This window comes from Melanotaenia boesemani, chromosome 2 (genome assembly GCF_017639745.1).
Source record: "Melanotaenia boesemani isolate fMelBoe1 chromosome 2, fMelBoe1.pri, whole genome shotgun sequence".
Taxonomy (NCBI): Eukaryota; Metazoa; Chordata; class Actinopteri; order Atheriniformes; family Melanotaeniidae; genus Melanotaenia; species Melanotaenia boesemani.
Window position 1 is genome coordinate 16,876,917 of NC_055683.1, and position 10,871 is coordinate 16,887,787.

General features: G+C 41.2%; 1 pseudogene; it reads right to left on the bottom strand.

The window, feature by feature from the left end:
• The window catches only part of LOC121649630, a 133,868-nt pseudogene extending 123,850 nt beyond the window's left edge, over window positions 1-10,018 (bottom strand).
• Window positions 10,019-10,871: the final 853 nt, after the last annotated feature.

Below are 10,871 nucleotides of genomic sequence, written 5' to 3' on the forward strand. Positions count from 1 at the left end.
TAGAGTTTAGCATTCATCAGCACCACCCATGAGCTTCATGATGTTAGAACTATGTCACACCATCAATGAGCCTGTTTACATGCACACCAATAATCTGATCATGATCTGATTCCTGGAGTTAACAAGATTAATCAAGTTATCACGTAGACAGCATAACCTGATATCTTTTATTAGATAATGTGGTTATGAGAAATCACATTAACACACCTCCATTCATCCCTAATACTCTGACATCTATAGTGCATGTAGACGCACATATTTGATTTCTTTGTTTTTTTTATATATATATATATCTTTGCATGTGCAACAAACTACGTTCTCTTTAAAGATGGAAGTGATGCAGTCACAACATGAGAGGAACACAGAAATAAAAATAGGATGACATGCAGCAGTGTGAAGCACAAAGTAGAAACAAAGTAAAGCATTCACACGTAGTTTGTTTTGCAGGATTATTAACTTTTACATTAGCAAATCTAATGCTAAGACTGTAAGAGCTGCCATGTTCAACAAAGACCAGATGTTCTATACATATCTGGAAGTGTAAGTATTACATCAGCATGTACTTACGTACTCTGTTAGAAATCCAATAATGGATGGATAATCTAGACCAGGCTTTTTCATAATATCACATATCAGGAGTGCAAATAGATGTGTTACATCTGATTATTACAGTAGTCATCGTCTACAAACACATCTTTTTGACTTGTTCAAACTTCTATGAAGCTTAGCTTTCACCTGTGTTCAACTTTGATCTCAGAAGTAAACCTGCTCTGCAGCAAGCAAAAGTGATACAAGTCTTTCTCTGCCACATTCTGTCCTATAAAACAGCAGCAGTATATTTTTCCATATCCTGCTATATACGCACGTTGAATGTTATTATTTACGTCCGGTAATCCCACGCATGCGCACTACACTGGAGGGCAAAAAGCTCTGCTTTCGTGATGACCAAAACATTGTAGTGTACAAGTATATCGTCATTTTGACCAAATCTGTTCACATAATGAAAACTAAAGATTTAGGTATTACTAATTTAGATCATCTTTGTGCAGATGATCGCGAAAGGTACAGTGCAAAGCTAACTGTATTTAGCGAAAAGCTTACAGACCCATTTAAAATAGCTGACGATCTATGGGTTGACAGTCCTCAGAAATGACCGCCAGTTCAGTATGGCGATATCTACAACTACCTCATTAACACGCCAGGAATTTATACAGCAGAGGCGATGAAGGCATACAAGTCACTAGATGGCCATAACTTCTTTGTGTCTGGACATGTGGGGCAGATATTGTACCACAGCAATGAACGCATGAACGTAGTGTGTTTCTTAAAGTGTGCCGTAATGCCATCACAGAAGATAAGAAAACGGACAAGAAACGGAAGCATCAGGTGTGGATCTGCTTGGAAAAATTAAAAGGCTACGTAGTGTCTGCCCACTGCACATGCAAAGCAGGGTAAGAATTCATATCCAGTCGCATTCTCCTCATGGCTGTTATCCACTGCTTTCGGCGTTTTACATCCGCTGGAAACCTATTAAATTTGACATGACTGTCCTTCTTTCGTCTATTTGTGCAGCCTACAGCGCTACACGTGTTAACCATACTGATTTAATAATATTTCAGGGCAAGATTTAGAATTAGCATAACTTGCTATCAACTTCACGTCTTCTGACAATGGAGGGCACCGGCTTTTTTGCCCTCCAACTGGAAACTGGGTCAAAGAGCAAGTGGGCGTGACGTCACTTGTCAACGTGCCTATATGTACTTACAGAGCTTTGTTGGAAGCTTTGACCATTGGCAGCAGCCTCAAAAGAACCTCCTCTGAAGGACAGTATTTCTGCAGGTCAAACACCTCCAGATCTTCTTCTGATGACAGTAAGATGAAGGCCAGAGCTGACCACTGAGCAGGAGACAGATTATCTGTGGAGAGACATCCTGATCTCAGGAACTGTAGGATCTCCTCCTCTAGAGAATGATCATTCAGTTCATTCAGACAGTGGAACAGATTGATGCTTCTCTCTGCAGACACATTCTCACTGATCTTCTTCTTGATGTACTGAACCGTTTTCTGATTGGTCTGTAAGCTACTTCCTGTCTGTGTCATCAGGCCTTGTAGTAGACTCTGATTGGTCTGCAGTGAAAGACCCAGGAAGAAGCGGAGGAACAAGTCCAGGTGTCCATTTGGACTCTGTAAGGACTCTTCCACAGCACTCTTATGAAGATGTTTTAGGTTTGTTATTTTTAAGATTGTGGATTTCTTAGAAAGCTTTTTTTGTTCTTTCATCAGGTTGATTCCAGAGTTGATGAAGGTCAGACGGACATGAAGAGCAGCCAGAAACTCCTGAACACTCAGATGGACGAAGCTGAACACCTTCTCCTGGTACAGTCCTCTCTCCTCTTTAAAGATCTGTGTGAACACTCCTGAGTAAACTGAGGCTGCTGTGATATCGATGCCACACTCTGTCAGGTCGGATTCATAGAAGATCAGGTTTCCTTTCTGAAGCTCATCAAAAGCCAGTTTGCCCAGAGACTCAATCATTTTCCTGCTCTCTGGACTCCAGTGCGGATCTGTCTCGGCTCCTCCATCATACTTGACCTTCTTGACTTTGGTCTGGACCACCAGGAAGTGGATGTACATTTCAGTCAGGGTCTTGGGCAGCTCTCCTCCCTCTCTGGTTTTCAGCACATCCTCCAGAACTGTAGCAGTGATCCAGCAGAAGACTGGGATGTGGCACATGATGTGGAGGCTTCGTGATGTCTTCATGTGGGAGATGATCCTGCTGGCCTGCTTCTCATTTCTAAACCGCTTCCTGAAGTACTCCTCCTTCTGTGGGTCAGTGAACCCTCTGACCTCTGTCACCATGCCAAGACAGTCAGGAGGGATCTGATTGGCTGCTGCAGGTCGTGTGGTTATCCAGAGGCGAGCAGAGGGAAGCAGTTTCCCCCTGATGAGGTTAGTCAGCAGCACATCCACTGAGGTGGACTCTGTAACATCAGTCAGGGTCTCATTGTTGTGGAAGTCCAGAGGAAGTCGACTCTCATCCAGACCATCCAAGATAAAGACAACCTGGAACTCTTCAAAGCTGCAGATTCCTGCTTCTTTTGTTTCAGTAAAGAAGTGATGAACAAGTTCTACCAAGCTGAACTTTTTCTCTTTCAGCACATTCAGCTCTCTGAAAGTCAGTGGAAATGTCAACTGGATGTCCTGGTTGGCTTTGTCTTCAGCCCAGTCCAGAGTGAACTTCTGTGTTAAGACAGTTTTCCCAATGCCAGCCACTCCCTTTGTCATCACTGTTCTGATTGGTTCATCTCTTCCAGGTGGGAGTTTAAAGATGTCTTCTTGTCTGATGGTTGTTTCTGGTCTGTGTGGTTTCCTGGATGCTGTTTCAATCTGTCTGACCTCATGTTCATCATTGACCTCTGCAGTCCCTCCCTCTGTGATGTAGAGCTCTGTGTAGATCTGATTCAGAAGGGTTGGGTTTCCTGCTTTAACAATCCCCTCAAACACACACTGGAACTTCTTCTTCAGACCAGATTTTAATTTACGTTGACAAACTGCAGCCAGAAGTTCTGAAAGAAAGGAAGAAATAAGATGAGTCAGTAAAGATTTCAAGCCTCTGAGAGGATGTGAATATGTGTTTTTCCACATGTTGAGACATCAGTAAATGTGTCATTTATCCAGCAGCTTCAATCTTTAGAGAAATCCTCTTACTGCTCTGCAGACGCTCAGCCAGCTCTTCCTGCTTCATCCTCCTCAGGAAGTCCACTATGATCTTCACTAACGCCTCTCTGCTGCTCTTCCTCTGCTCCTCATCCTCACCCTCCAACACTGAGCACTCTGGGTAATCTGGACTCAGGAGCTTCTGGATCTTCTTCAGCTCCTTCTTCATGAAAGTGATCATGTTGTCCTCCAGCAGCTGGAAGAGAAACGATATGAAGGACACAATCAGACTGAAATCATGGAGCCAAACATCAGATTCATGTTGGACACACTGACAATCCACTGGTCTACAAAGGTCAGCATGGAGATGATGTGAACAGAAGAGATGGAAAAGTAGTTGTTGTACATGTACAGACCATAAATATGGAGTCCAGGTGTGTTTGATGCTGCTGGGCAGACTGAACACTGGGAAGCTCTAAGTTCTGCTGGACCACTCTGTGGAGGAATCAAGAGCCAGTGTGTGCTTGAATGAGACTGGTTAACCCTCAGGACATCTTTAAAAAGAAGACATACGTTTTTTGCTTTCGAATACTGATACGGTACCCCTCTTAAAAGTGTTATAAAAATCTCGAACCTAAACATTATTTTGCACTTTTTTCATATCAGATCTTCTTAACAACTTCAGACCTAAGCATATATAGAGTTTATTTTAATATATTCTTATGTATTGGGGGGGGGGGGGGATGGGGGGCTGTTGCCTTTTATTTTTTTTTTGTTTTTTTTATTTAACCTTTATTAAACCAGGTAAAAAATGTTTGAGAACCAGTTCTCATTTGCAAACATGACCTGGCCAAGAGGCCCCAGCAGGAAAAATTAACGTACAAACATACAACTGTGCATACACAAGAACCACAATACAACAATACAAAAAATACACCTAACAATGCAGAGCAAATACAAATATATAAAAATGAAAGGGGGAAGGGAGTAGGTCTCAGCATATGGGACAGATCTATGTGAAAAGATAAGCATAAGTGAGAGTCAGCATCGTCAGCAGAAACAAGTGTCGACAATAATCTGTTGAAGTCTCTATCTAAACAAAGAAACAGATATCAGAGATGGAAGTTTAAGAGTGTTCTGCAGTGTGTTCCAGTCATTTGCAGCAGAAAAGTGGAAGGCGTAACGGTCGAAAATAGTGGAAGTTTTGTGAGTAATGAGCTTAATAAATTCGGATGACCTGGTGTGATGAGTACTGTGAGCGGAGTGAAGAAGAGATGACAGATAGAAAGGTGTCTTGTGCAAGATTGACTTGTAAATAAAAAGAAACCAATGATGGAGTCGCCGGGTGTGAAGGTAGGGCCAGCCCACCAATTTATAGAGATCACAGTGGTGGGTGTGGAAAGGGGCGTTTGTGGCATAACGTACGGCTGAGTGGTAGAGAGTGTCTGATTTTTTTAAGGGCTGTGCTTGTTGCCATTTTATAAATGATGTCACCATAGTCAAGAATTGGAATTAAAGTCAATTTGACTAAAGTGTATTTGGTTGAGTGGGTGAAAGAGGCTTTATTACGGAAAAGAAAGGCTAATCTGGCTTTTATTTAGGCTTGAAGATTATTGATGTGGGTGATGAATGACAGAGATGAATCCAGCCAGATGCCCAGGTATTTATAGGAATTGACATATTCCAAAAGCCGTGCCGTCTAAACAGGTGAGTATTGGTAGGGTGTCGGCACCAGTTTTCCGACTAAAAAAGATGCACTTTGTTTTACTGGAGTTGAGGCGAAGGTGGAGGTTGTGGAAGGACTGCTCTACTGAAGTGAGGCTGAGTTGAAGAACAGCTGCTGCAGCTTGTGGAGAGGGGCCGACTGAATACAAAATGGTGTCATTTATGTCACAAGAAAACCCTGATTTCTTTTAAATAAGAAAAACCCAAAAAAAGAATTTTTTCAAAAAAAAAAGGTGCAAACTGGAATTTAAGGTTATTATAAGGTTAATATAACATTATTACAGCCTTGACTAGGTCAATAATAAATGAGAACATTGATGTTGAGTAATTTTTACTTTTGGAGATATGAGCATTTATTGAAAATACTGACATTCTTCACGTTCAAGTACCAATACGGTTTACAATACGGTACATAAAAGTGCCAAAAAAATCTCAAACCTAAATATTTTTTTCACATTACATTTTCTCAACAACCTGAGACCTAAGCATATACATAGTATTTTGTATTGTATTTTTAGATTTTTTTTATGTTTTTATGCCAAATTGTCATCAAACCCCTGATTATTTAAATGAGAAAAGCATCAAATATGCATTTTTTTCCCCCCAAAATATAATTCAAGCCTTTACTAGGTCCATAACTGATGAGAACACTGATTTTTAGGCATTGTTACTTTTGAAGGTAAGACCATTTTTTGAAAAAAAAAAAAAAACTTACCTTTTTGCATTTAGGTACAGTACCAGTCATAAAAGTATTAAAAAAATGTCAAATATAATTTGTTTTTCACATCAGATCTCTTGAACAGCTTTGGACATAATCATGAGTATTTTGCGACATAAGAAACAACACACCAGTCACAGGTAAAAGTAAACACAGAGGAAAGCACCTCTCTGCAATTGAGGTTTAGGATCTGTTGGGGCAGTTCAGGTTTGTTTGACCTGACTCTCTGCAAAAGGGCAATCCTCCTATTCTGTATCTCCTCAGGCATGGGGCAAATGAGGTGAAGAAATTATTAGTGGTGACAGTGTGGCCCTCTAGCCAATCCGTGAGCTTAAGTATACCCCGCATGCCTTGGTTGTACTCCCTCTGTGCTCCAACAGACTTCCCTGTGTACACCTGTATGAGATTTCCACGTCACACAAAGCCCAGATATTCAATCCGTACTTCTCAGGTTTGGGGGGCATATACCGTCTGAACAGCAGCCCCTAAAAGCGACCAGCTGTTCATTAATGCAGATATCCCAACCAGGGTTGAACAGCTTGTGAAGGCTGCCACTCCATCTGCTCCATAGCTCCTTTAGTGGGGTCAGTTTGTCTCTTCCGTGGCGATCCTTTTGGCACAGTTAGTCATCAAAACGCAGAGCCAGGTTTATCTCAGAAAATCTCCTTCGTGACATGGTTGCAGGAAAAAATGCATGCCCTGTCTCATTGTCCCACAGGCCCTTGGTCGACTCATGCCTGCCAGAATTAGCAGCCCCAAGTACCCCTGCAGCTCCTTCTAACTCAACTCCTTCCAATCCTTCACTGACCTCTTTCCCTGCAGGTTTGGTAATACAACTTCAGCTGCAGGATGTTCTCATTCAGAAACAGGTCAAAGGCAGTCTCAGGATTTTTAATCCTGGTAAGCGCATAGTGAGTTGGTCCAGGGGTCAAGACAGGTGGAGGGAAAAATGGGAGGATTTGTTCCTGACTGGGAGACCATATGATTTTCTGATTTCATCTGACGTACAACCTGTTTTCCATGTATTTTGAAGTTAAAGGTGTAGATTTATTAGGTATTTTTGAGAAAAGCCTCTTCACGTCAAGGTAACAGAATATCCAAAATATGTGGTTATAATGGGAGTCTATGGGACCAAATCGGTACCGAACACAAAGAACTTTTGTCTTGTATATATCTCCTGTTCTATACATCTTGAAAAAAAAGTGATCATGGAATTATAAACATAATAATATAAGAAATATTCTTGCCAAGTTTGATACAATTCGCATTTAAAACTCTCATCTGTTTCTACGTTCCACAGATGAGAAAGTTGAATTATGGAGATTAGGATAATTCCTTAAAAAAATTGCCATCTCGATTTACACATACATGTGATCTTGTGTCTATAAACAGTAATTCTAAAGCATGAGCTGAATCACAAACAAATGCTTCTAATTTCCTCTCGTTTTTTTTTTCAAGCGTACCCAAACGCAGCACTGCCATTGCCTTCTCCCTCAAGCAATAGTAAAGAGCTGTTACAGCACATGATTCATTGGAGGAAGCCCACATGTAGTCAAGTGTTTGGAAAGGGTGAGCAAGAGTTAAAGTGGAAGTGAATCTGCAGTAAGGAGGTTTAAATGGATAGCAACAACAACCCAAATGGTAGTGGCAAGAGCCACTCACTCAACAAACTAAACTCGAACCTAAAATATGTTTGCATTTGGCAGCGGTGTGCAGTGTTTTGCCCTGGCTGTAGCACCGTAAGGCAACACCACAAATTCCTACAATCACCTTAAACGTCACCACAAAGTACAGCATGATTCAGCCATACAAAGCAAGAAATAATAAACAGGTGCCAATAACCGCAACCTTGTTCAATGTACCTCACAAAAGTGAGTACACCCCTCATATTTCTTCAAATATTTAACTATATGTTTTCATGGGACAACGCTGCAGAAATGACACTTTGACCCTATATAAAGTAGTCTGTGTACAGCTCGTTTAATAGAGTAAATCTACTCTCCCCTCAATATAACTCAGCACACAGCCATTAAGGTCTAAACTGCTGGGAACAAAAGTGAGTACACCCCTGAGTGAAAATGTCCAAATTGGACCCAATTAGCCATTTACCTCCCCGGTGTCATGTGACTCTTTAGTGTTACAAGTTCTCAGGTGTTAATGGGGAGCAGGCGTGTTAAATTTGGTGCTATCTCTCTCAGACTTTCTCATGGCCACTGGAAGCTCAACATGGCAACTCATGGCATAGAATTCTCTAAAGATCTGAAAAAAGAATAGTTGCTTAAATAAAGATGGACTAGACTATAAGACTCCCAGCACCCTGAAACTGAGCTGCAGCACAGTGGACAAGACCATTCAGTGTCATGACTCTGCCTATCCTGGCAGTAGTCTGTGTGTGTGTGTGTGTGTGCGCGTGCATATGGATGTGGGCGTGCCTTCTTTGCAGGAGTGTCTGACTCTGGCAGCAGGTTTCTCACAGCTGTGGATCATCTTCTCATCACCCAAACAGCATTTATGCCCTGGTCTGTTCACAAACCTCTGCCGGATCGTCGCTTGCATTTGCGTGGTAAAAGTTTGGTTTTCTTCGGTTTTCTTATGGTTCTTTGCTCATGACCTGTGTGAAATAACTTTTGATTCAACTCTGTTCAGAAGTCACCTGCCAGTTCACTGTCCCTGAGGACGCCACTGTTTTTGCCTGCCTGACTGCCTGCCTGCCAACCTGCCCCGACACCAGCATATTTCCTTTTTGTAAATAAAACCTTTTTGTGATTCAAAGGCTTCTCGTCTGCTCTTGGGTCCTTACAGCCTCCATTATGACATTCAGAGGTTTAACAGGACAGGCTCCACTCAGAACTGGCCTCGCAATAGTAGACAGACAACATTGAGTGCAAGTGGTCAGTGTCATATCCAGAGGTTGTTTTTGGAAAATAGACATGTGAGTGCTGCCAGCGTTGCTGCAGAGGTTGAAGGGGCCGGGGGTAAGCCTGTCAGTTCTCAGACCATACGCCACACACTGCATCAAATCTGCATCGCCGTTGTCCCAGAAGGAAGCCTTTTATAAAGAAGATATATAAGAAGAGCTGTGTGTGTGTGCGTAAAAAACCTGTAGAAAACTGAATTTTAGTGCAGTTAAATTTTTTGCATTCTTTCTCTTGCTATTACAGGGTCTTTGATTTTTCAAATGAGGAAATTATTTTGGGCTGTTTGCCTGTGAAAAATGTTTTCAATTGAAATTACTCTGGAAAAAATGCATAAAGAGCCTGGAGAAATAAATGCAACAGATTTTGACAGACTTTACTTTTATTTATTTAATGTTGTTTTATAGGCGAAACATTAATAGGCTCTGTTACTTCCAGATACAATGTGTGCAATAAGGTAATTTAAAAAAGGTTTTCAGTTTATTTAATTTATTATTATTTTTCATTGAGCTGAAGCACAAGATTGAATTAAACTAAACTGATTAAACAATTTCACACAGCTCACCTCTGTGGGTCTGATTTAAAATCAGGAGGAGTTTCCTTCGACCAGTCACTCTTAAAAGACAGACATTTGGGTTCATGTTCAAGTCCTGGTCCAGTTTCAACTCCTGGTTGATTCCTGTGAATAAAGATGATTTAATGACTTCAAAGCTGAATTCTGAAGTTGTTAAACATTTAGCTTGAAAAAATCTGGAAGACAAATCAAATCTATCACATGACAAACATGATGCTGCAGATTCGTCTCAGCAGAGATGTCCAAAAATGATGAACCTGAAACTGGTTTTCATCTGAAATCTGATCCAACCTCCACTGGACTCTGACTGATACTCACTGCTGGTCTGATCTGAAATGAATAGGTTTATCCATCGACCAGTCGCTCTTCATTGAGATACAGCAGGGTTCAGGTCCAGGTCTAACTGCAGATTCAGATCCAGTCTGGTTCCTGTGAATCCAGATGTTTGGTGATGTGAGTTTTGATCTCTGAAATGGAGAAGAGTCATGGACAGTTAGATGAACATCTCACCTCTGAGTGGTTTTAGAGGGAGGGACTCCCTCCTCTCTGTCCTGATCCATGTTGCTGGGTTAACATGAGCTCACACACACTTTCTACCTGCACCTGCAGAGGAAACACACATCATTCATCTGAACATCAACTGAAATCCTCCTTTCCATCATCTGCTGCTCCTCCTCTGATCTTTCTGAGTTTCTGCTTCATATCAGAGTCAGATTAATGCAGCAAGACAGCAGTGAGGAAGAGGAAGCTGCCTTCAGCTGCTGGACTTCTATCAGGACATCAGATGGAGGGATGGAGCTGCAGACCAGCACAGATCATGATGATGAAACTATATACAAGACAAAGTGGATCATAATGTACAGAATAATTATAATTCACCATTATAATTCAATTCATTCAGATTTTCATAGCAAATACAAACAAGAACATTGATTTAAATTAAAGCTCCACCAAACATCTCTTTTCATTTCTGATCAAAATGTTGATCATTTTTCAGAAATCTTTTGTTTGTAAAATGTTTGGAATAAATTTCAAGAGATGAAGGTGATGTTTTGTGGTGAACAGCATTTAGTTAAAAACCCTTTCAGGTATTTAGTTTACCCACATGTGTGAGCAATCAGTAGATTTTCTGCTGATCAGCAGATAAATGGACTGATTCTGGCAGCTCTGAATGAGCTGCAGAGTAAAGTTCATGTAAAACACGCTGGAGGTCAAGCTTTGTTGTTGGTAAGACTGTGGCCCTCAAAGGTCAGAGTTAGTGATCCCTGATCTGCAGCATGTA